The sequence below is a fragment of the Sus scrofa genome, chromosome 5 (genome assembly GCF_054392235.1).
Source record: "Sus scrofa isolate SSC_HxYL_T2T_F1_AM1 chromosome 5, Sscrofa_HxYL_maternal_Yorkshire_Landrace_v2.0, whole genome shotgun sequence".
NCBI lineage: Eukaryota > Metazoa > Chordata > Mammalia > Artiodactyla > Suidae > Sus > Sus scrofa.
The window spans coordinates 92,701,703-92,726,665 of NC_139387.1; the positions used below are offsets into that span (position 1 = coordinate 92,701,703).

General features: G+C 44.2%; 1 protein-coding gene across 2 annotated transcripts in view; it reads left to right on the forward strand.

Annotated features, from left to right (window-relative positions):
- LOC146403545 (uncharacterized) overlaps positions 1-24,328 on the forward strand; it is a 104,051-nt gene extending 79,723 nt beyond the window's left edge. For both annotated transcript variants that reach the window (XR_014804279.1, XR_014804277.1), the window contains exons 3-4: positions 414-540; positions 20,567-24,328. The gene's annotated coding sequence lies outside the window, so the exon portion shown is untranslated. The remainder of the gene's footprint in view (positions 1-413; positions 541-20,566) is intronic.
- The last annotated feature ends 635 nt before the right edge of the window (positions 24,329-24,963 follow it).

Genomic DNA, 24,963 nt, shown 5'->3' on the forward strand with positions numbered 1-24,963 from the left:
CTACACCACAGCCACAGCAGTGCCAGATCCGAGCCTCGTCTGCAACCTATGCCACAGCTCATGGCAATGCTGGATCCTCAACCTACTGAGCAAGGTCAGGGATCGAACCCGAAACCTTATGGCTCCTAGTCAGATTAATTAACAGCTGCACCATGATGATGGGAACTCCAACAAACGTAAAATTTGATCCTCTGTCAGCTCCCTTGTTTTAATTGTCAACTGGCCCAGAAAGGGGAAAAGAGTGCTATTTATCTTTAGGTCCCAATGAGGCTGTAATTATGACCCTTTTTAATCATCTTGAAAATTTAACAACTTGGTGACAGAATGCAGAGATTCTATATGATAGTTTGTTCCATACTTTCTGGTTCACTCATTTCCTGAACAATTTTTCTTTTTAATCTACTGTATTTCAGGAGCTGTGTCTCAAGAATGAGCAAGACAGACAAATCCCTGCCTTTGAGAACTTCCAGTGGTGAAAAAATAACAGCAAGAAGAAATTGTTACGAATTGCAGTTATTCCAGGATGGAAAGAAACAAAGGGTAAGAGATAAGAAAGGCAGAGTGTGGCTTTTGATAGAGCGGATTTGCTTAAAGGTAGATCTCACCTTTCAGTGTTTTATCATTAACTAAGATTGCTCATGATATTTGAATGGAGACAAAACCAGCATTTAGTAAACTTGACATATGGTATGGTAATTTTTGGTCTCCCTGTAACTTTTATTTTTATTAGATTTATTGTGTACCATTGTGCATTCATTTGTTCAGCTGTGCATTTCCTTCTTTCTTTCTTTTCTTTTTTTTTTTTTTTTTTGTTTTTTTAAGGCCACACTTGCGGCAAATGGAGGTTCCCAGGCTAGGGGTCGAATCGGAGCTTAGCTGCCGGCCTGCCAGTGCATTTCTAAGGGCAGGAAGTCTGAAGGAGGATAAGGATACAGGATGAATAAGCCATCCTTGCTGCCCCAAGGAGCAACCTGTCCCCGTGAGAGAGCCAGTGACATAAATAAGTAGTTATAATGTGATAAGCTGGGGGGAGTTCAGGAAAACACAGAGGCAGGGGTGATCACCTCAAGATATGGAAGCTGGGAAATTTCAGACAGAGCGGGTATGAGAGTCTGCAAGGCCCCAAGCAATGAAAAGCACGGCTCCTGCTTTCAGGGCAGCAGGAGCGAGGCATGCTGAAGAGAGAGTGTGGTTAATGCACTGAGGTTCTGAAAAAGCCAGAGCATTGCCAGCATTCCTCGGAAACACAGGCCTGATAGCTTCCCCTTTTGCTTTGAAACCTTCCTTAACCTTAGTTTAATTATTATTCCCATTTTAAAGGTAAGCAAACCAAACCTCAGACATGTCAAGGGCTAGCTAAGCTTAGGAAGGAACAGAGTCAGATTAGAATGACCATGAACATAAAATGGATTTTATTGGTACTGATGTTAGAATTTATGGAAAGACAGTTTAGATAGTTAATTTAAAAAAAAAACAAAAACCCTATTGCACAAAGTACATTTTCTTGTTTTGTGCAAAATTTCTGCTTAATCCCCAGAAAAGTATATAAAATCCCATAAGCATTTTTTTCAAAGTATATATTTTATTTTTGTTTTATTTATTTATTTTTTGGTCTTTTTTTTTTTTTTTTTAAGAGTCACACCCATGGCATATCGAGGTTCCCAGGCTAGGGGTGGAATTGGAGCTGTAGCCACTGGCCTATGGCACAGCCAGAGCAACACCAGATCCAAGCTGCATCAGCGACCAACACCGCAGCTCACAGAAATGCCAGATCCTCAACCCAATGAGCGAGGCCAGGAATCGAACCTCTGTCCTCATGGATTCTAGTCAGATTCGTTTCTGCTGAGCCACAATGGGAACTTCCATCCCATAAGAATTTAATGGTGGGAGTTCCCATTGTGACTCAGTGGCAACAAACCCGACCAGAATCCATGAAGATTGGGGTTCGATCCCTGGCTCAGTGGGTTAAGGATCTGGTGTTGCTGTGAGCTGTGGTGTAGGTTGCAGATGTGGCTCCGATCCCATGTTGCTGTGGCTGTGGTGTAGGCCGGCGGCTACAGCTCTGATTCGACCCCTAGCCTGGCAACTTCCATATGCTGTGGGTGTGGGCTTAAAAAGATGAAAAAAAAAAAGAATTAATGGTGGTTGTGGATCTATCCATAGCTTCTAATGAAATTATAATTTGGGTGGTGATGTTGGAGAAGCAGTTCATTCAATTCTCAACAAACATGACAGAAAAAATTTAAGCATGAAAAAGAGTGAGATTTAAAAACAAGGGAAAAAAGTCAGTTTAATTAATATTTTGTTTGGCCTGAGTACAGACAATTTCTTGCTTAAGCTCTTGTTGGATAGAATCAAAAGATATTTTTCTAAAATGTCCAAAGCAGTGTTTAGTGAATTGGTCTTGGTACGTATATAAGAGGATAATTAGAGAAAAGGCCGAGTTTAAAAGTGACTTATGCACTATCTCCACTAATTATTTTTAATAAGGAGTGATTCACGATGCAGAGTGCTATTTTTTTTTCTTCCCTTTGCATGTCCAAAGCAGAGGCAATGCTATGTGTGTGCTAAGGCATATCAAAGCTTGGCTGAACCTTCCTTAGCAGGTCTGGTGGTTTGATGTTAGTTCAAAGGAAACCTCCAATCCTGAAGACTTTTAAATTTCTTTCTGCAAAATAAATTAAATGCAAAAAAGCCAGTATAAATCTCTCTGTGCCTCTGTATGTGAGGGGTAGAGCCAAGTTGTTTCTCTCCAAAGCATTCTTTGGAAATAAGTGTTTTTCTTGGGCATTGCATATACATATGTGATATATCAAATCTGAACCAATCTTGGAAATATGGCCCACGGGGGTGGGGGCTGCTGTTGAAGGCGACTCTGTTCACCTTCCCTGAGGTTGGCCTAGGGCAGGGCTTGGGGGTGCCGAATGCATGAACGTGATGTGATAATTTATTCTTCACACTAAGGTTTTCTGCAGCACACGTATAAGCATGTACTCCCTCTCTCCCAAGTAGATAAAGAAAAACATCCTTCATTTGCCCTTTAAGTCCCACAGGTACTGGCTCCTTCCTCCCTTTCCAGCCCCATCTGGTACCATCTTTCTCCTTGAGTTCCTTCAGCTGCCTCTACGACAATGCCTTTGCCCAGCTGTTCCCTTCCTCATGGAAGCATTTTCTTACAGACTTTGCATCAGACAACTCCTATGACTGTTTAGGTCCCAGCTACTATCACTGCTTTAGGCAAACCTTCTCTGATGTCTTTGTGTAGCTCAGGCCTGTGGCATGCTCCCATAGCACTTTGCACCTCTTCTGTTGTGACAGAATAAGAAATACAGATTTGGAGTTCCCGTCATGGTGCAGTGGTTAACGAATCCGACTAGGAACCATGAGGTTGCGGGTTCGATCCCTGGCCTTGCTCAGTGGGTTGAGGATCTGGTGTTGCCGTGAGCTGTGATGTAGGTTGCAGGCATGGCTTGGATCCCGTGTTGCTGTGGCTCTGGTGTAGGCCAGTGACTGCAGCTCCGACTGGACCCCTAGCCTGGGAAACTCCATATGCCGCAGGAGCGGCCCAAGAAATGGCAAAAAGACAAAAAAAAAAAAAAAAAAAAAGAAATACAGATTTGGTCTTTGTCCCCAGGTCCTGGCACACAGGCCCTATTCTTAAATGCCTTGGAATTTCTGTGGGGTAGAGCTAAGATGGGTGGGTTTTTTTCATTTATTAAAATTTTATTGACGTACAGTTGATTCACATTGTTGTTTTAAATTCTGCTGTACAGCAAAGTAATTCAGCTATATATATGCATATAGGTTATCACAGAATATTAAGTAGATTCTCCTCTATTATGCAGCAGATCGGGTGGGGTTTTTTTGTTTTTAGTTTTATTAAAGAATTTTTTTTTGGCTACGCCCATGACAGACAGAAGCTTGTGGGCCAGGGATTGGACCTGGGCCACAGCAGTGACAATGCTGAGTCCTCAACCACCAGGCTACAAGGGAACTCCCAAAGGTGGGCATTTTTTGTTATCCATAGTATCCCAAACCTTTTTTCTTTTTATGGCTGCACTCAGGGTATATGGAAGTTCCCGGGCTGGGGGTCCCCTTGGAGCTGCAGCTGAGCCTACGCCATAGCCACAGCAATGCCGGATCTAAGCCGCATCTGCAAGCTACCCTGCAGCTTGCGGCAACTCTGGATCCTTAACCCACTGAGTGAGGCCAGGGATGGAACCCGCATTCTCCTGGAGACATCGCCAGGTCCTTAACCCGCTGAGCCACAGTGGGTACTCCTATAGTAAACCCTTTCACTATACCAGAGTTTATGCTAGCAAGGTGGCTCTTGGAGGAGGTGGGGAGGCTGGTTGCTAGAAGGACCAAGCGTGTGATTAGAGGGTTGGAACTTTCAGCTCCACCTTCTGACCTCCTCAGAGGAGAGCCAAGCTGGAGGTTGTATTCATCAACAGTGGCCAAAGATTTAATTTACCCTGAGTGCAGATTCATCTTTCTGGGACGGGCACACATGAACATGGTCTGCACTGAGTAATCAATGAAACCAGAAAGCCTTTTTTTTTTTTTTTTTTTTTTTGTCTTTTGTCTTTTTAGGGCCACACCTGCGGCGTATGGAGGTTCCCAGGCTAGGAGTCAAATCAGAACTGTAGCTGCCGGCCTACACCACAGCCATAGCAACACAGGATCCGAGCCAGTCTGTGGCCTACACCACAGCTCACGGCAACGCTGGATTCTAAACCCACTGTGTGAGGCCAGGGATTGAACCCCCATCCTCATGGATGCTAGTCGGGTGTGTTAACCCCTGAGCCATGACGGGAACTTTCAGAAAGGCATCTTTTAAATCCCCACCAAGAACGATAAATGTCAAGGGAACAGGCCACTTGACTCTAAATATGTCCTGACCCAGAATATTTTTTCCCCGAAGGCGTGGTACTTGGAAGGCAAGTAAGAGTTTGCTTGGTAATCGTGGAATCGTTAGGGTGGTGAATACTTCATGACATGCAGCAGCTCTGTGCCCATCCACGCAGGAGAAATGCTTGCTCTCTGGCTCCTCTGGGCAGTGTCTACATTTGCCTCAGTGGCTCCCATTTCCCATTCTTCTGTGGCTGATCAATCCCATTTCTGATTAACAGTGTTTTTGGATGCGTCAATAAAGGGATGGCAAGTACATGCTATCTTGCCATCAACCCCCCTTCCTGTGTGCATAGCAGACATTACTAATTGATCATGGCTCTCTTTCCCACTGGGCTCAGATGAAGCCTCAATAATCCTTCTCTATACAGCACTCCAAGGCCCGCAGTCCGTTGACTGGAATTGGCATGTAGGATACAAATGATGTCTCTCGCTGGGTCATAAATCAAGGCTGGTTAGAGTCTATCTTTCCTCACTCTTCCTCGCATACGTCATTCCCAGAGGGCAATTCCACATTCCTGGTGGGGAGCGTGGCTTCATGACTGCCTTTCCCCACCACTTTCAGGACATACTTCCATTTCCCCAGAGCCTTCAATGCCTTCACTCAGTCACTCCTTTTTTCCATGAGTATCTGTTGAAACTACTTGGTGCCAGGTTCTGGGTCTCTCCATGAACACGACTCTTGTGAGATTTAGAGCTGAGTGGATTAAACCTGGGAATGGGAGCTCCCATCGTGGCACAGCTGGAACCTCATAGAAACCATGAGATTGTGGGTTCGATCCCTGGCCTCGCTCAGTGGGTTAAGGATCTGCATTGTCATGAGCTGTGGTGTGGGTCGCAGATGTGGCTCGGATCCCGTGTTGCTGTGTCTGTGGTGTAGACCAGCAGCTGTAGCTCTGATTTGACCCCTAACCTGGGAACTTCTATGTACCGTGTGACCCTAAAAAGCAAAAAAAAAAAAAAAATCCCGCAAAAACCAAAAAACCTGCGAATGGTTCTGAAGAGAGGAACGTGAAGTAGATCCACAGCAGAGTTAGTGCTGGATTCCACCCTGGGTTGTGGGGGGGGGGGTACACCTGCGGCCCTACTGGGTATGCCCAAACCAAACAATGGCAGCGTGATTCCTTTTACTTATTTTTATTAAAAAAATTTTTTTTTCCTTTTTTGGCCATACCCACGGCACATGGAACTTCCTGGGCAAGGGATGGAACCCTGTGATAGCAGCTGCCGGAGCTGCTGCCGTGACAACGCCAGATCCTGAACTCACTGAGCCACAAGGGAACTCCCCCATTCCTTTGAGATTATAGATTTTATTCTCTCCTTGGATTTGTGTCCCCGTGGGCCCATCTTATTTACAAATTCATGCAACAGGTGCCTGACCTAGGCTTCTGGAGTACAAGGGACAATCATGTGTCCCCTTTTCTTCCAACGGTGACTGGGGCAGCAAAGGTGTTTAAACATTCCCCCAACACCCCAAGAAACGTCCGTTTTGCTGTAATCAGAAAGGGAGGCAATGATTCCACTCTGGAAGTAAAAATATGGTGGAACAAACAAAAACCAGTGTGTGAGGAGAGAGGGCAGAAACTCAGAGGAGGAAGGAGGGACCCCTGACTGAATTGAGAGAAGTGGGACGAGGATGGAGTGGGAGCTTGGGGTTCATAGATGCAAACTCTTGTATTTGGAGTGGATGAGCAATGAGATCCTGCTGTATAGCTCTGGGAACTGTATCTAGTCGCTCATGATGGAACCTGATGGAGGAGAATGTGAGAAAAAGAATGTGTATATATGTGTATGACTGGGTCACTCTGCCGATGACAACATTGCAAATCAACTATAACAGAAAAAGTAAAAATCTTAAAAAAAAAAAGTGGAGGGAGCCAGCGCTATGAGCCCCTCTCTTCACCTCCCCCCTCTGCAGGGGCTCTGCGCTGTTCCTGCTCATGGGTCTGGAAGGTTCCTGAACAGACAGCTTCTCCTGAGATTTGCCCAGAGTTTCCTCTGCACAGCTCCTGCTTCTAGCAAGAGCTCCACATCTGGGGAGAGGCTTCTTCAGTGTCCCGTGGTGCTCTCCCGGCGTCACAGGGGCGAACAGTGACACGGGACTCAGACACTTGTTGCTGGGGACCAGACTGTCTGTTTCCTTGTCCTCACTATCCTTCTAAAAATATATCTCCTTGAAAAGGATGAGTGTTTACAAGTGGTCCACCTTAAGGAAAAGGAAGGAAGTAAAAGAGAGGAGAAAGGAGGAAAAGGACCACACGGGAGGCATTACAGCTTCACATGAAGGGTTGGGTCACGGGCCAGACCTGGATTCGGATTCTGAATTTGCCATTTTATTTTATTTTTATTTATTTTTTTCTTTTTAGGGCCACACCCACAGCATATGGAGGTTCCAGGCTAGGGGTTGAATTGGAGCTACAGATGCTGGTCTATACCACAGCCACAGTAATACCAGATCCAAGCCGGGTCAGTGACCTACACCACAGCTCACGGCAACACCAGATCCTTAACCCACTGAGCGAGGCCAGGGATCGAACCCGCAACCTCATGGTTCCTAGTCAGATTCGTTTCCACTGCACCACGATGGGAACTCCTGACTTGGCCATTTTAATCTGCGGGTCGCTAGACAAGCCTCCGTGTCTTCTCTGTCAGGTGAAGGTAATTATCACACTGATCACGTGGGATTGTTGAAAATGCAGTGAGACTCATAAAATCTTTGGGGAAGAACCCGGGATGTGGCAAGTCCTGGGAAATGGTGACGGTGTCAACCACGGTGTCATCCCGAAGCTCTGGCTCTTACTGATGTTGATGCCGCCCACCATCCCTCTGGGCTTCAGCTTTGTTATCTGAGTGACTGCAGTGGCCTATGACATTTCTTCTGAGAGTATGTTTTCATGATTACGAGAACAGAGAAATAATAGGCTTAAAGTAAAAGACAAGCACAACTGACATTGGTAGAGCTCATCAAATTTGCAACTCATTTTTTTTTTTTTTTTTTTTTTTTGTCTTTTGTCTTTTTGTTGTTGTTGTTGTTGCTATTTCTTGGGCTGCTCCCGCGGCATATGGAGGTTCCCAGGCTAGGGGTTGAATTGGAGCTGTAGCCACCGGCCTACGCCAGAGCCACAGCAACGCGGGATCCGAGCTGCGTCTGCAACCTACACCACAGCTCACGGCAACGCCGGATCGTTAACCCACTGAGCAAGGGCAGGGACCGAACCCGCAACCTCATGGTTCCTAGTCGGATTCGTTAACCACTGCGCCACGACGGGAACTCCTGCAACTCATTTTTATAAAAATTTTCATCAGAACCTCTTAGCAATTCCGTGCATGGGGTAGCCATCTCAATTTACAGATAAGCAAACTGAGGTTCAAAAAGTCAGGTGATCTATTCAAGGTCATGAGGTCCGCAAATGACAGAATCGAGACTCATCTTTCCAACACAACAGCATGCTCGCTGTATTTAGGGGCTCTGAGCTGCGTTCACAATTGTACCACGCTGTCTTGGGTCACATACTTTCCTCTGCCCAGAATGTCTCCTCGATGTTGTCAGGCCCTTTTGTTGGTCTTTCTACAGCCTGTATTGTGAACAGGCTGCTATCACAGCATTTATTCTCATGTGACTCTCTCCTGCCTGCACTGGGAAGCCGTTCAAGACAGAAGCTAGTTTGCATTGTCTTTGTATTCCTAAATCCTCTTGCATCATCTGGCGCATAGTAGGTTCTCAATACATCTTCAACCAATGAATAAGTAAAAGTGATTCCCACCAGCCTGGCTGGGGTGAGAGACATATTTGATGCAGTATAAAGATACTGGAGAATCAATTTTACAACAGTGTATGGGAACTTGATTAAAAAAAATAAGACTGTCTTTGGAATTTGTGTAACATTTATGGAAACCCACTAAAAAGTACCATATACCTTCCCAGAAATTTTGATTGGTCGGCATTTTCAAGGTGGAACTCAGAATCAAACGTAATTTTAAAGGGCTCAATTTGATAAACATCACTCAATTCCAGGTATTCTGCCACCAAAGACCAGCACGAAGGGATGTGAGTGATGTTTTTGCTCGAGATCGTCCTTCTTTAGGGCTGTTTTTATTTCTTTCTCATCCTGGGCTCATGGGTCATTTATTTTATCCCCCAAAGGCTCAATCCGATGGTCGTTTTAGGCGACTTTGATAGGATTTTAAATGTCATGGCTCTGTGTGGGAGGAGGTGATTCGAGTTAATGAGAGCCCAGTCCACACTGAGTGTACATCTGGCCCTTTGGATGGACAGCCATGGGTGACAGAGACTGAAGATTCCTGTGCTCGGTAGATGCGGTCTGACCTTTACCTGGGGAAGAGGATGAGCTGACTCATTCTCAGCCACGGGAGCTCTGCCGGGATGCACGTTTCGGGAAGATCCGTTTGAGAGCTGGAAGTGGACCTTGAGGGGGTCTCTCGTTTATGTACGTGCATATACATATGTGTATATGCTGGTGTATATATGGGTGTATATGTATACAGTATATACGCCTATGTATGTGCATGTTTGTGTACATCTCTGCGTGTGCACATGTATGTGTGTGTACCCCTGTGCATCCCCTTCAGGGCTAAGGCAGTGGATTTAAAGTGATAACACCTGCAATGAGCTGAATGTTTGTCTTCCCCCCGAAGTTCCTATGTTGAAGTGCTAACCCCGTCCAATGTGTTGGTATTTGGAGGTGGGGCCTTTGGCAGGGGATTTGGCTTAGATGGGGTCATGACAGCGAGGCCCCCATGAAGGAATAGGTGCCCGTATAAGAAAAGGCGCAGGAGAGCTTGCTCCTTCCCTCTCTCGTAGCCTTGAGAAGGCACGATGGGGAGGCGGCCACCTGCAAACCAGGAAGGAACCTCTCATCAGACACTGAGTTGAAGGGCACGTTGATCTTGGACTTCCCAGCCTCCAGAACTGTGAGAAATAAATACGGTTTAAGCCACCCCGTCTATGGTATTTTGCTATAGTAGTCTGAGCAGACACACGACTCAAGGACATTTGTGAAGCCCATGGAAGTGTGTGCATCTTCTCAAAAAAGGTCCCTCCGTGGTGGCTTGTTTCTTCCCCACTCCTCATTTTCTGTTGAGGAGAAGGAGGAATTTTCATTCTCTCCCCAGCAGGATCGAGGATGGGAAGACCCGTCCCACCTTCGTGTTTGCAGCCATCTGGCTCACTCCTCCCCTGCAGCAACTTCTCTGGCGGGAGGGTCTGAGAATGCCGCTCTGGCCTCCCTCTCATTGGACTCTGCCTGCTGCAGAGGCAGGGCCAGCTTCAGAGGTGTGTAACGTATGCAGTTGCGCAGGCCTCTGTGTGCAGAAGGGCCCTGGGTTTGGGTTAATGTCCTGCTGTTGCCAATGAAACTATTAATGATTATTTTTTCTTTTTATGGCTGCACCTGTGGCATATGGAAGTTCCCAGGCCAGGAACTGCATTTGAACTGCAGTGGTAGCGATGCTGGATCCCTTAACCCACTTTTCTCCAGTGACCTGAGCTGCTGCAGTCAGATTCTTAACCTACTGTGCCACGGAGGGAAGTCCAACAATTTTTAAACAAGGAGCCTTGCATTTTTTTTTTCATACCGATCCTTGCAAATTTTGTAGCTGGTCCTGGAGAGAAGGTGTATTCTCGTTGCTTCTCCATTAAGGGGAAGGCTTTGCCCTTGCAAGGGGAGGCCTGCAGTTGTAGAGGGTAGATTTCAATGTAGCAGGTAAGTTTTAGGATGAGGAAGTCCATTTGGCCATAAAACTAAGGCACATTCTCCAGCCAGATTCATGGGTATGCTAATCTTTTCAGGGGTGGCACAGTGTAGTGGTTGTAAGTTGGGCCCTGGCACCACTGCCAGGTACCAATCCTGGTTCTGCCATTTACTAGTGACTTGGCCATGGGCAAGTGAGTCAGCCTCATGTCTCTCAGCATCCTATCCTGTAATACTATCAAATGACTTACCATGTCTAGTACTTATGGTCCTAGGACACAATTAAGTGTTACTGATAATGACTATGATATTTTGATCTCCATGATGCTGGTACCTTATTTCTCACTTGATCTGGAACTCAGAAAGGGAAGACAAGGAATTATTTATTGGATTCCCTGAAACTCCTATCTCAAAAAAAGGTTAAAAACCACTGATATATTTTAGGAGGGTTGGTTCCTGCCCTCAAGGAGCTTGTAAATTCATAGCCTGAAAGCTGACACCATAAGGTTATTTGGAATAAAAGCTTTATAAGGGTTGAAAACTGAATCCTCTAGGATCAGCTGGTGAAAGATGAACCTCTCTCATTTTAAAAAGAGGGCTCTTTTATCTTTGTGACATTTGCAAGGGCACCACGGATGGGTATTTTTTCCTTTCCTTGACAATAGCCACAAGCATGTATCTGGAACAATGATGTATTTATAAAAAATTTGTTTTTCAACTCAATAAATCAGGCCCAGTGCAATATTTGGCTAGAGCTGTGGGCCTGTGACTGGGTTGATAATTCTCTGGAATCATCTTGGTTGCTCTTTGAACTCCAAAGTGGGAATGATTATTTTCTCTTTCACACCATTCCTGACCTCAAGAAGCTTACAGGCTAGTGAAGCAACCAAAATGTGTATGGTCCGTGATTGTGCAGGGTGAGCCATGGAGTGGAGGGAGCATCTTATTCAGTGTGGGCAGCTGCAGGAAATTTTTTCAGACTGTGTGGTTTAAACAACAATTTGTTTTCCACAGTTCTAGAGGCTGGAAGTTCAAGATCAGGGTGCCAGCATGGTCAGGTTTGGGGGGGGGACCCTCTTCTGGGTTTAAGAGTGCCATCTACTTGGTTTAAGATTGCCATCTACTTGCTATGTCCCTACAGCTTGCTCTTTGCCGGTGAGCCCTCTGGTCTCTGAGGGCACTAAATCTCATTCACGAAGTCTTCAGCCTCATGATCTAATCGCCTCCTGAAGGCCACCCCCCTCCCTACACCGTCAGGTTAGGATCTGGGTTGGAGGAACACACACCTTCAGTCCATTGCAGGAGGGCAGAGGTGGGGGTTGTCCTTGGCCTTGGCCTGTCTAAGGGGACAGCTGGAAGAGCTTCCCAGAGAGGGTTAGCTGTGAATTCTCTGAGTAAGAGTATAGCTTTCAGTAGACAGAGGGGTGTGTGGGTGTGTGTCTGTGTGACTGTGTGTGTGTGCACGCGTGCACGCGTGCATGTGAGAGGAATCTTTTAAGGAAATGAAGATGAATGGAAAAATATTAATGTGCAAATATGGTCTGCTCTGATGGTGGTGATAGCTTCAGTTTTGGACTCATTGGTGCTGTAAATGAAAATCTCAGTTTAAATATTCTTCCCAGTGAAGACGCCCCTGCTGCTCTTTTCTCTCCAGAATGCCTGTGTGTCATCCTCATTTTTGATTCACACCTGGTTTAACAAAATTTCTCCCCAGGAGTTTATCTTTGGGAAATAGTTACCTAGATGATCATGATGGGATACAGTTTTGAAAAACTTCAGTAATCATTTTTTTTTTTTTTTTGGTCCTTTTAGGGCCATACCTTTGGCATATGGAGGGTCCCAGGCTAGGGGTTGAATTGGAGCTGCAGCTGCTGGCCTAGGCCACAGCCACAGTAGCGCTGGATCTTTAACCCACTGAGTGAGGCCAGGGATCAAACCCACATCCTCATGGATACTAGTTGGGTTTGTTACCACCGAGCCACAACGGAAACGCCCAAATAACTTTTTTTTTTTTGTCTTTTATCCTTTCAGGGCTGCAGTCGTGGCATATGGAGGTTCCCAGGCTAGGGGTCCAATCGGAGCAGTTGCTGCCGGCCTGCGCCACAACCACAGCAACACCAGATCTGAGCCGAATCTGCGACCTACACCACAGCTCATGGCAATGCCGGATCCTTAACTCACTGAGCAAGGCCAGGGACCGAACCCACAACCTCATGTTTCCTAGTCGGATTCATTAACCACTGAGCCACGTCAGGAACTCCCCAATAACTTTTGAAGGTCCCTTTCTGAGTGAAGATGCCGTGGAAAGAAGTGAGAAGGAAGGGTTGTACTGGAACAATGGCCGGGGTTTGTTGACCTACTCCTAAACATCAGAAAGCACAGTATACCTTAGACCAGAGGGAGCCATTCTCCTTGCAACTGGCATCAAGAAAAAGAAGAGTTGTTATCAGAAAAGATCTCAAAAAAGTTAGGCTTTAACCTGTATCTTGGCTCAAGTGGTAATCAGATGTGGTTTACCAGGACTACAGCATAAATCCTGTTTCTGATACTTTACAAATAAATATTCAATAAATAAGCATGGCAATATTCATATACAAAGCAACCTAAATGTCTGTTGGTAGAGTAATGGATAAAGAAGATGCGGTACATATATACTATGGAATATTAACCATGAAAGAACGAAATAATGGCATTTTCAGCAACATAGATGGACACAGAGATTATCATACTAAATAAAGCAAGTCAGACAGAGAAAGACAAGTATCACTTCACTTGTATGTGGAATCTAATAAAAATGACACAAAAGAACTTATTTACAAAATGGAAACAGACTCACAGATTTTTTTTTTTTTTAGGGCTACACCCATGGCATATGGAGTTTCCCAGGCCAGGGGTCAAATTGGAGCTGTAGCTGCTGGCCGACACCACAGCCACAGTAATGCCAGATCCGAGCCGCCATCTGTGACCTACACCACAGCTCATGGCAATGCCGGATCCTTAACCCACTGAGCAACGCCAGGGATCGAACCCACAACCTCATGTTTCCTAGTCGGATTTGTTTCCACTGTGCTATGGCGGGAACTCATCAGACTCACAGATTTTGAAATGAAATTTATGGTTATCAAAGAGGAGACACGGAGGGAGGGATAAATTAGAAGTTTGGGATTAACATATATACATTACTGCATATAAAATAGATAACTAACTATTGTATAGTACAGGGAAATCTAATCAATATTCTTTATTAAATTAGTCTATATGGGAAAAGAATCTGAGAAAGAATGGATATATGAATCTGTACAACTGAGTCATTTTGCTATACACCTGAGATAACACAACATTGTAAAGCAACCATACTTCAATAAAGTAAAAGAAATATCCATATATAAACAAAACATGAACTCAAATCCTTAACAAACAGACCAGCATGGCAGTGATAGTTTCAACTGCCACCATCAGTCTCAGGAGCCCTTTCCTTGATGTCTAACTGCACTTTGAACATTCTACTCCCATTCCAGCTATTTCGACCTTGCGTATTAAAGGTGGGTTTAGAGTCTGTCCCCTTTGGGATGTGAACTTCCAGAGGTATCTTTTGATCCCCTGTGCCTAGCACATACCCATCACATAGCAGATTAGGGATGGAGGGAGAGAGGGACCGAGGGGAGGGAAGAAGAAGGAAGGGAGGAAGGAAGTCATTCTTACTGTTGCAATGAAGCAAATTCCAACAAAACCATTTTTTTCTGTCTGTTTTGACACAGGCCTATTGCCCCTTGAACAGAACGTCTACCATCATTCTGAGCTTTTGAGCCCTAGGGGTAATATGGCTTGAGACATTTATGAGAGTTTGCCAGGCACTGGGGGGTGTGGAGGGTGGGGTGAGGTCCAAGGACTGACTCCAAGGCAGGGTTTACTTTGTGCTTCCAAGTGTTGACAATTTCCTTTGTGGCCACTGGGTGGCAGTGTGTCCCATGAAATGCGCATTTCTGTGGGCCTGGCGCATGGCTCCTTCACAGGCCTAAGACTCAGATTGTTGTTCCTCACTTGGATTTGTTTAATGCACACTTCCAGATTGAACCGACAGCTCATATTATAACCATGTGTGTGCAGTATATGTGCTTAATTATAATGTGGAATTAAATTCAAAAGGGTGAGAATGTGGTTACATGTGTGCATTTCCAAAGCCGTTCCAGTTTGCAGCTTTTGCCTGGGGCTCAGGCAAGGATGATGCAATTGCAAGGGAAGCTGAGGGAAGCCTCAAACTCAATAGCAGGTGGCATTTTCTTGGAGCAAAAGCAACTGCAAATTTTGCATCCCGGGCCACTGATAGCCATAGCCCTGAGGTCCCATCCCCTATGCACCTGCTGCCCCAGGTTCAGATGCTCAGTCTCTGTGCTCTTCCTCTGCTCCCAGCTAGGTTGCCTCGTGAGAGCTGGCCTTCAGGGGACCAGCACCCTGCCCCAGACCTTCTCTCCATCTCCCAACATTATCTACTTACTCCTATCCCCACACAGAGCGCACTGCAAACTTTCTTTACTATGTGGAATATCAGTGACTTTATATGACTTTTTTTTTCTTTTTAGGGCTGCACCTGCAGCATATGGAAGTTCCCTGGCTAGGGGTCAAATCGGGGGTAAAGCTGCTGGCCTACCCACAGCCAGAGCAATGCGGAATCTACACCAAGCTCACAGCAATGTCAGATCCTTAACCCACTGAGTGAGGCCAGGGATGGAACCCTCATCCTCATGGATACTAATTGGGCTCATTGCTGCTGAGCCACAATGGGAACTTCCTACATGATTTTTTTTAGACAGGACTTGAACGTCCCAGGATGTCTATTATGGTGCAATTTTAGGCACTAGAAAGGTCAATGGGAATGCTTCCTAGAATGTAAGGTCCTCAAGTTTCTCTCCATAGCACCCTTGGCAATTTGGTGTTTGATTCATGTCGAATACATCCAGTGATGAGGAATTCATTGCTTCCCAAGCAGGTGTTTTCCTTCCTGATAGTTTTAATTGTTAAATTTTTCTCATTTTCTTTGATCTGAAATCTGGCCTCCTGTAGGTTTCAGCCAGGGGACTACATTTTTAACCCCTGGGAATATCTAGGCAAGACTTGTGGATCTTGTTAAATTAAATATTTTGATTTGGTGGCTATGAGACAGGGCCAGAGATTCTGGATCTCTAACAAGCTCCCAAGTGATGCCACCACTACTGGTTCAAGAGACATACTGCAAATAGCAAGGGGTAGAGAGAAAACCTTGGGCTTTGAAATTATCCCTGGGTTCAAAATCTGGCTTCACTCTCTAGCTCTGAGACCTTAGAAAATTTACTCAAGTTCCAGCCTGTAAAATGGGGGTAATAAAGCCTAAATGAATACTACCTAATTCATTTATAATGAGACTTAAATGAAATCATGAGTTTGTATTGGTTGGGAATCCTTTCAATTGTAAGTAGGGGAAACGTAATACTGGCTTAAACTATGTGAGTGAATGCGGTTTCGGATGATCCCATGCCCCCTCTGTTGGGTTTGCCCACCTGAAGCTCTAGCATCACATAGTAAAGACAAGCCTGTCTGAATTCCTGACCCATAGATTCTGTGAGCATAATTCAGTGGTTATTGTTTTAAAAGACTAAATTTTGGCAAAAAGACAAAAAAAAAAAAAAAAAAAAAAAAAAAGGAGTTCCCATCGTGGCGCAGTGGTTAACGAACCCGACTAGGAACCATGAGGTTGCGGGTTCGGTCCCTGCCCTTGCTCAGTGGGTTAACGATCCGGCGTTGCCGTGAGCTGTGGTGTAGGTTGCAGACGCGGCTTGGATCCCACGCTGCTGTGGCTCTGGCGTAGGCCGGTGGCTACAGCTCCGATTCGACCCCTAGCCTGGGAACCTCCATATGCCGTGAGAGCGGCCCAAGAAAATGGCAAAAAGACAAAAAAAAAAAAAAAAAAAAAAAAAAAAAAAAAAAAAAAAATAAAAGACTAAATTTTGGAGATAACTTTTTGCTTGGTAGCAGTACTGGAGAGAAACTCATTGAATTTGCCAGAGTTCTTCCCACTGGGCCCAGCAGAGGATAGCTGCTCAAACTGTGCTACATATTAGAACCTCTCTCTATTCCCTTCCAAACTATTTGCTTCTTTGACACCAAGAATTCAACTACGCCAGCTGTGATAAGGATTTTTTCCCCAATGTTCTTCACTTGAGCTGATTTCATTTTCCTTCATCAGCCTGCTTGCTTTCCTCCAAGCATGTCTCTGATGATGCCTTTTTGAGATCTGGCTTCCAAAACAACTGTTGAGATTTATTGCATGATTGCTATGGGCCAAGGTATTTGGTAAGCACATTACCTTATGAGGTAGGTACGCATACCCATTTTAAAAGAAACTGAGGAGTTCCCAGTGGCTCAGTGAAAACGAGTCTGACTAGGAACCATGAGGTTGCAGGTTCAGTCCCTGGCCTTGCTTAGTGGGTTAAGGATCTGGCATTGCCGTGAGCCGTGGTGTAGGTCACAGACGTGGCTCGGATCCTGCATTGCTGTGGCTGTGGTGTAGGCCGGCAGCAAAAGCTCCGATTAGACCTCTAGCCTGGAAACCTCTACATGCTGCAGGTGTGGCCCTAAAAAGACAAAAGAAAAAAAAAAAAAAAAAAAAGGAAACTGAGGCACAGAGAGGATACATACTTCCCACAGTCACAGAGTTAGTAAGCAGTAAAAGTCAAATCATCTAGTCTAGCTGTTCTTCCTAATGGAACACAATATGCTTGTTGTGTTAGGACTATTGCAGTAGGAACATGGGCCAGGGAGAGCTTTTGAGATTCCGAGGGGTTAGGGGAAGAGACATAATTCGTATATGAACAGCTCAGCAAAAACCATGCTAGGAGTAGAGGAAGCCATCTGGAAGATTTACTAGGTCCCCGAGTCCCCGTATTCTGAGAAATCATGGAATTCTCTGGCTCCTGAAACGTGTCCCTTCCTGGGGTAGCTCAGTGCCACTTCCAGAAATATTCTTCACACTCACTCCTGACTCTTCTTCTGCCCAGTTGAACACCAGCACACATTCACCAAGTCCACCTTGGCTCCCTTTGAGGTGTGTGTTTCTAACGTTCCTTCTCCATCAGATCTTCTCTTCCCCTTTGTCTCCCCATCAGGACCTCCTCTGTGCCGGGGTTCAACACCACGCCTGCCTTTTGTCCACGGACTGTCCGTATTGGGTCCCCAGCCCATTTGGTTGCTGACGGCTGCCATGCAGCTGCTCAGCGATGGACTGCCGCTCCCGATGATCCCAAGTGACCCTGGGCTTCAGCCCCACTAGTCTCTCTTTCTAGGGCAAAACAGACTAAACTCGTCTTAGCCATATTAGATAATTTTGACCAAAATTGATGGCAAAAATCACTAAATCTGCTTTCTTTTAAAGAACCAGAATAACACATACGTGGCTTCAGTCCTCAGTAGCAGTAAGAATGTCCCCTCTCCATCCACTCTCCATCTCCTTGCCCGAGCCGACTGCTTCAACTTTGAAAGCTTCTTTTGGTAGTCACCGCGTTCATTGCTAAATAATAAAGTGACTTTTTGTCTCAATTTAGAAATTGTGAATGTTTTAGATTTATTTTCTGTTAGAATTCTTAAGCCTCTTATTTGCTCTTCTATTAGTATTTTTTATGACTTTTTTTGTTCATTCAATAACCAATTTTAACATTACTTCTGCTTTGAACAGAGTACTGAGCCAGTTAGAGTACTATGATTACATTATGAAAATTTCAAGCAAACGGTTATAGAAAAAAATACCATGAGCAGCCAGATCTTATTATCTCATTTATTCATAACCTAACATTTTGCCACATTTGTTTCAGGCATGAAACAAAGCATGACAGATACAGTTGAAAACCCTTTGGTCTTCCCTTCCTAATCTCGTTCTGGTTCTTTTCTCTTTCTTTATTTCCCTAGAATAACCATGATCCTGAAGTTTCTGTTTGTCATTCTGTGAATTATTTTTTTTTACTTATATTACATACACATGATTGCTAAATGATATGTAGTATTGGTATGTTAAATTCTATGTGAATGGCATAATACTTTAACATTTTGAACCTACTTTTCTGGACTTCCTGTTGTGGCTCAGTGGTTAACGAATCCAACTAGGAACCATGAGGTTGCAGGTTCAATCCTTGGCCCTGCTCAGTGGGTTAAGGATTCGGCATTGCAGTGAGCTGTGGTGTAGGTCACAGACACGGCTCGGATCCCTCGTTGCTGTGGCTCTGGCATAGGCTGGTGGCTACAGCTCCGATTGGACCCCAGCCTGGGAACCTCCATATGCCAAAGCAAAAACAAAAGAATCTGAACCTACTTTTCTCCTCAATATTTGCTTTTGAGGTTTATCCAGGTAGCTCTGGCTTTTAAAACTAATGTATGGTATTTCACTGCATGATTATAATGCACCGCATTAATCTATTTTCCTAGTGATAAACAAAATTGCATTTTTATCCAGTTTTTTTTTTTGCCATTATAAACAATGCTGCAAAAAATGGTCTCATAATGCCTTCCTGGGCCATTAGGAAGAGTTTCTCTAAATATGCTGAATTTTGGTATATAAGCATTTTCAGTTTTGCCAGGTATTGTCAAAATTGTTCTTCAAAATGGTTGAGATAATTAAATGCCCACTAGCACTGTATGAGGGTTTTCCTGAATGGTCAGACTTTTATTTTTTTCCAAGATCACGGATATAAAATGGCATCTAAATGTGATTTCGATTTGCATTTCCCTTTCACCTGTGAGGCTGAAATCTTTTCCTAAGTTTATTGGCCATTCTTTGTAGAGTAAATGATTGTCTCATATTCATGTGCTCAGATTTCAATATACATATGGTTAGTTTTTTTTAAAAAAAGATGTTCTGACATATCTGTCAAAGTCTGTCCATGGTATTTTCCATACCAGGCAAGATGCTTCTGGCCTCAAGTAACAGAGAACCCAACAAATAGTAGCATAAATACCAAAGACGTAATTATCTCACATAAGAAGAATCACGGGCGATAGGTGGTTCCAGGTTGAGTTTAGACCTGCTCCTCCCTGTCTTTTTCTTCTGCCGTCCTCAGCACATTGGCCTTATCTCTTGGGTGATCCCAGGACCACTGCTGCAGCTCCAAGTGGCATATCCTTATACCATGCAGGCAGGAACAGGAAGGAAGATGACAGGAGTCAAACCTGGGGCTTTGCCTTTGATTCCTCGCTTTTCCCAGGAAAGAAATTCTTTGTATCCCCATGAAGTCTTACGCTTATATCTCATTGGCCAGAACCAGTCACATGTCTGTATTCGATGAATTATTGGCATTTGGGAATGGGTCTCCATGACTGGTTTAGGCCAATTCCAATTCATCCTGGGAGCTGGGGAGATTGCAGCTCAAACAAAATCCAGTGGTATATATAAATGGGAAATGGCTGTTGTGCAGGCAGGCAAAATGCTCCCTCCCCCCAAATCAACAGATAATCTATAGTTCCTATTTTTTTTCCCTGGACACCTCCTTCTTTAGTCCTCGGTCCAGATGGTTCCTTTCATGGCATGCTTCACAGCTTTCCCCTTTATTTTTTTTTTTTTATTTATTTTTGTTGTTGTTGTTGCTATTTCTCGGGCCGCTCCCGCGGCATATGGAGGTTCCCAGGCTAGGGGTCGAATCGGAGCTGTAGCCACCGGCCTACGCCAGAGCCACAGCAACGCGGGATCCGAGCGGCGTCTGCAACCTACACCACAGCTCACGGCAACGCCGGATCGTTAACCCACTGAGCAAAGGGCAGGGACCGAACCCGCAACCTCATGGTTCCTAGTCGGATTCGTTAACCACTGTGCCACGACGGGAACTCCACAGCTTTCCCCTTTAAACTCCCCTTTACTGTTCTTCTCTGTTGGGTCTGTTTCCTGAATACCATGTTTTTCTTTCATTTTTTTCTCTCTCTTTTTGCAGAAGCCCAGCCCTTCAGCAACTTCCTAAGAAAGAATGCGTAGGAGACATACTCTGAACCTTGTTGGTGTGAAATTGTCAATATTCCATCCTCACATTTGATTCATCATTGGGTTGGTATAGAATGCTAGCCTTCAAATCATTTCTACTCAGAATTTTGGAGGTCTTGCTCCATTATTTTTTTATCCCTAGTGAATAAAAGTGTAGGGAGTTCCCTGGTGGCCTAGTGATTAAGGATTTGGCATTATCACTGTTTTGAGTCGGATTTGATCCCTGGCCTGGGAAATTCTGCATGCTGTGGGTGCAGTGAAAAAAAAAAAGAGAAGTGCAGAGCCATCCTGATTACTGGTCCTTCGATGAAAACCCTCCTTTTCTTCAAGGCTCTTCAGATCTCCTTCTTTATCCCTGGCCTTGGAAATTCCACACAGCTGTACCCTGACATCGGGCACCCAGAAATCTCCCTAAAGCAGAAGTCCATCCTGCAATTCTGAGAAATGTTCTTGTTTTATGCCTCTGAGAGTTCCCTTCCCTCAGTTCTCTCTGGGCCGAATTCCTGGAACTCCTGTTGGTTGCATGGCAGACTTTCTGAATTAACCCCTCTAGCATTCTTATCATTTCGGGGGCTTAGTTTTCCTCTCTTTATCTTTTTGTTTTCCTTGATGTGAGGTTTTTGCATTTGATTGTCCAAACTCCTTATGAAGTTTTTTATTCGCTTTCATATTTTTATTTTCTGTCTTTGTCATTTTAGGGCCCTATCCATGGCATATTTAAGTTCCCAGGCTGGAGGTTGAATTGGAGCTATAGCTGCTGGCCTACACCACAGCCACAGCAACAGCAGATCCTTAACCCACAGCTCACGGCAACACCAAGTCCTAACCCACTGAGGGAGGCCAGGGATTGAACTCGAGTCCTCATGGATACTAGTTAGGTTCCTTTCCAATGAGCCACAGTGGGAACCCCGCTTTCATATTTTTAATATCTAGGAACTCTTTCTTGTTCTTTAATAAATTCCCTTTCATAGCATCATGTTTTATGTATAAGATATCACTCTGAGAATATACTTTTTTGAGATTTTCCTCTGTTTCCTGGATTTTCTGTTGTCTCTGGTTTCATTTTCTTCTGTTTTGCTTTTAGTTCGCTTTAGTGTCTCTCATGGTGGAATCTTTGCTCCTGTGTTTGAGGATTCCTTGCCCATCTGTCCACATTAAAGAAGTAGGAGCCAAAAAGGTCAGCTGGGAGCTCTGAGGGCATGGGTTGGACTTGTTGATATAGGATGACTGGAGCATAGGATAACCTTTTGATGGGGTATCTTCAAAATCAAAGTATGTAAACCTTTATTCTAGGACCATTTCCATCTGGTCTTGATAGGATCTAACAGTAGGTTTCTGTTACATCAGGTTTCTGCAACATTAACTTATTCTTATTTCTCAAGATACCAAACTTCCTTAGGCCTCAGCTTCCTTGTCTGTAATCAGATGGAGCTGGGCTAGGTGACCTCAAAAGACTCTTTCCATTCTATAGTTTTATAATACAATTCAGGATAGAGATTAGTTAAGAGATGGAAGCATATTAGAAGGAATCAACTATGCTTAAAATATAAAAATCCTTTGAAGCTGTCAGGAGATAGGCTGCTAAAAATCTAATAAAATTTTTGACTCATTGGAGACATGACTCAATGGGAGATAATTAGAAATAAACTTGGGAGGGAGGACTCAAGAAGGGCTAATATTTAGTGGCAATGCCTTAATTAATTTTGCCTATGCCCTTGGGATGTTGAATTCAGTAGGTTTTGCAGTCTACCTCTTGGAGCTGAATTGCACACATAAGCTGGACGTTGCTGATTGAATAGGGTGTTATAGATCCAGAGAGAAGGAAGGGGTATTAGATTTTAATTTATAATAACCCATCCAAGACCCTGGGTCTCAGGCTGACAGATCCCGACACAAAGGTCAGCATCTTGGAGGATCTCTAAAATTAGATTCTTGTTTACTCCTAAAATGAAGCTGTGTCCCACCGCCCCTCCCGATGCTGCATGCGATTAAGGGACTCTCAAAAGGTGGCAGGGAAAACATCACCTGGAGATTTCTCATTTCTGCACAGGAGTTTACCAGGATCCGATATATGTGTGCATTAAAATGAAAACTAAGTCTTAGTTTAAACTCTATTTGCTTACTTTTGTCAATTCCTGCAACATCGGTGCTGTTGTCCCCATGTTTTTATGTATCTCTTATACAATGCATGCAGCTGGTATAGATGAATATACAGTTTGAGTAAATGAATATATGGAGATGAAAACTATGCCCTAGAAAACTGCTTCCTTTTCATCTACCTCTAACTCAGGCTGAAAATCAATAGGTCACCCTCCAAGTTCAGCATATTCTAAGCAGGCCAAGGCATGGAACTGGGGCTTGTTTAGGTACATTCAGCTCGATGTGATGGAATTCCAATGACACAAAATACCTTGAGGAATAATGTCTCAGCAGCGTGGCTTGTCCTGCAGTTGCCTCAATATCATATTGCTGAGGAGAAATATAGCTAACCTGTCATAACGGTATTTACCTGGAGCGCAGGGGAGAGTGATGACAGGGGAGACATTTAGGGGAGATTTCCTGGATTTACGATATTGATTTTTGGTCTTTGTATGAGGAAGAAATTAACATCCTTTCTCCTAGAAATATGTTCCCTGCAATGAGCCTGGTTAACTTCATGAAATACAGCTTACCCAGTGAGTGTTTGCCAAGAAGGGGGACTGCGCTGGATTCAGAGGGGAGCAGGCAATCTGACCCAGAGTTGGGGCTCTATCAGATTGCAGATGAAGAAGGAGAAGACTTAGGCTGTCTTTGGTTTTGGCAAAGCTGATGAAAGACAAGCTTTAGCTGGGGAGCCTTGTTTAAGAAAGAGTTGGAGGGAAGAGAGGATTTCCACAATAGCACAGGCTTGGGGGCTACTTTTTATAGGTATATTGTAAAATAAAGCCCTTCATTCATTTATTTATTTGACAGTTACTAAGGAATAGACAATGTCCTTGTTACTAAGGATGTGAGAAATTGCTTTTAGGGAGCTCAGAGGTCAGAAGAGAAAACCATCCAGACCAGCCTCATAGCAGTTGAGAATGGAGACTTTGGGGAGTTCCCTTGTGGCATAGTGGGTTAAGTATTCTGTGTTGTCATTGAAGTGGCTCTGGTCACGGCTGTGGTGTGGGTTTGATCCCTGGCCTGGGAACTTCCACATGCCACAGGTGTGCCCCCCACCCCCACCCCCCCTAGAAACCACATATAAACAATGGAATGTTACCCAGCTGTAAAAAAGAATGAAATAATATCTTTTGAAGCAACATATATGGACCTAGAAATTATCATACCAAGTGAAGTTGGACAGTGAAAGACAAACATTATATGATATCGCTTATATGTGGAATCTGAAAAAAGGATACAAATGAACTTATTTGTAGAACAGAAACAGACTCACAGACCTTGAAAACAAACTTATGGTTACCAAAGGGGACAGGTTTGGGGTTGCGGGAGAGATAGACTGGGGGTTTGGAATTGGCACATGCACACTGAGGTATATGGAATTATTGGTCAGTGGTGCCCTGCTACCCAATATTCTGTGATAATCGATGTGGGAAAAGAATCTGAAAGAGAATGGATGTGTGTACATGTATAACTGAATCACTGTGTTGTACAGCAGAAGTTGTCACCACATTGTAAATCACTATACTTCCCTAAAACTGTAAAAAATTAAAAAAAAAGCAAAAACAAAAAATGGAGATTTTAACTCTGGGGAAAATTCAGAATTTCCCCTGAGCATTATAAAATGGGAAACTTTTGGAGTTCTTATCATGGCTCAATGGTTAACAAACCCAACGAAAGTTCAATCCCTGGCTCCGCTCAGTGGGTTAGGGAATTGGCATTGACGTCTGCTGTGGTGTAGGTTGCAGACATGTCTCAGATCCTGCGTTGCTGTGGCTGTGGCATAGGCCGGCAGCTGCAGCTCCAATTCTACTCCTAGCCTGGGAACCTCCATATGCTGTGGGTGTGGCTTAAAAAGAAAAAAGAAAAAAGACGAAAAACAAAAACAAAAAAACCCCCCAAAAACAGATGTAAACTATTGCTCTTGGCATGGATTTACAATGAGATCCTGCTGTGTAGCATTGAGAACTATGTCTAGATACTTACATTGCGACACAACAGTGGGGGGAAAAAGTATGTATACATGTATGTGTAACTTGGTCCCCACGCTGTACAGCAGAAAAAAATACATACATACATACATAAAAAGGGAAACTTTGTTTTGGCAAAGCCTAATGTCTATGTATCATCTTTAGTTCTTTGGCATCTAACACAGCATCTGGCCTGAACTTTGTACCAGTTCTCCTAAAATATGCCTTTCATCGTTTT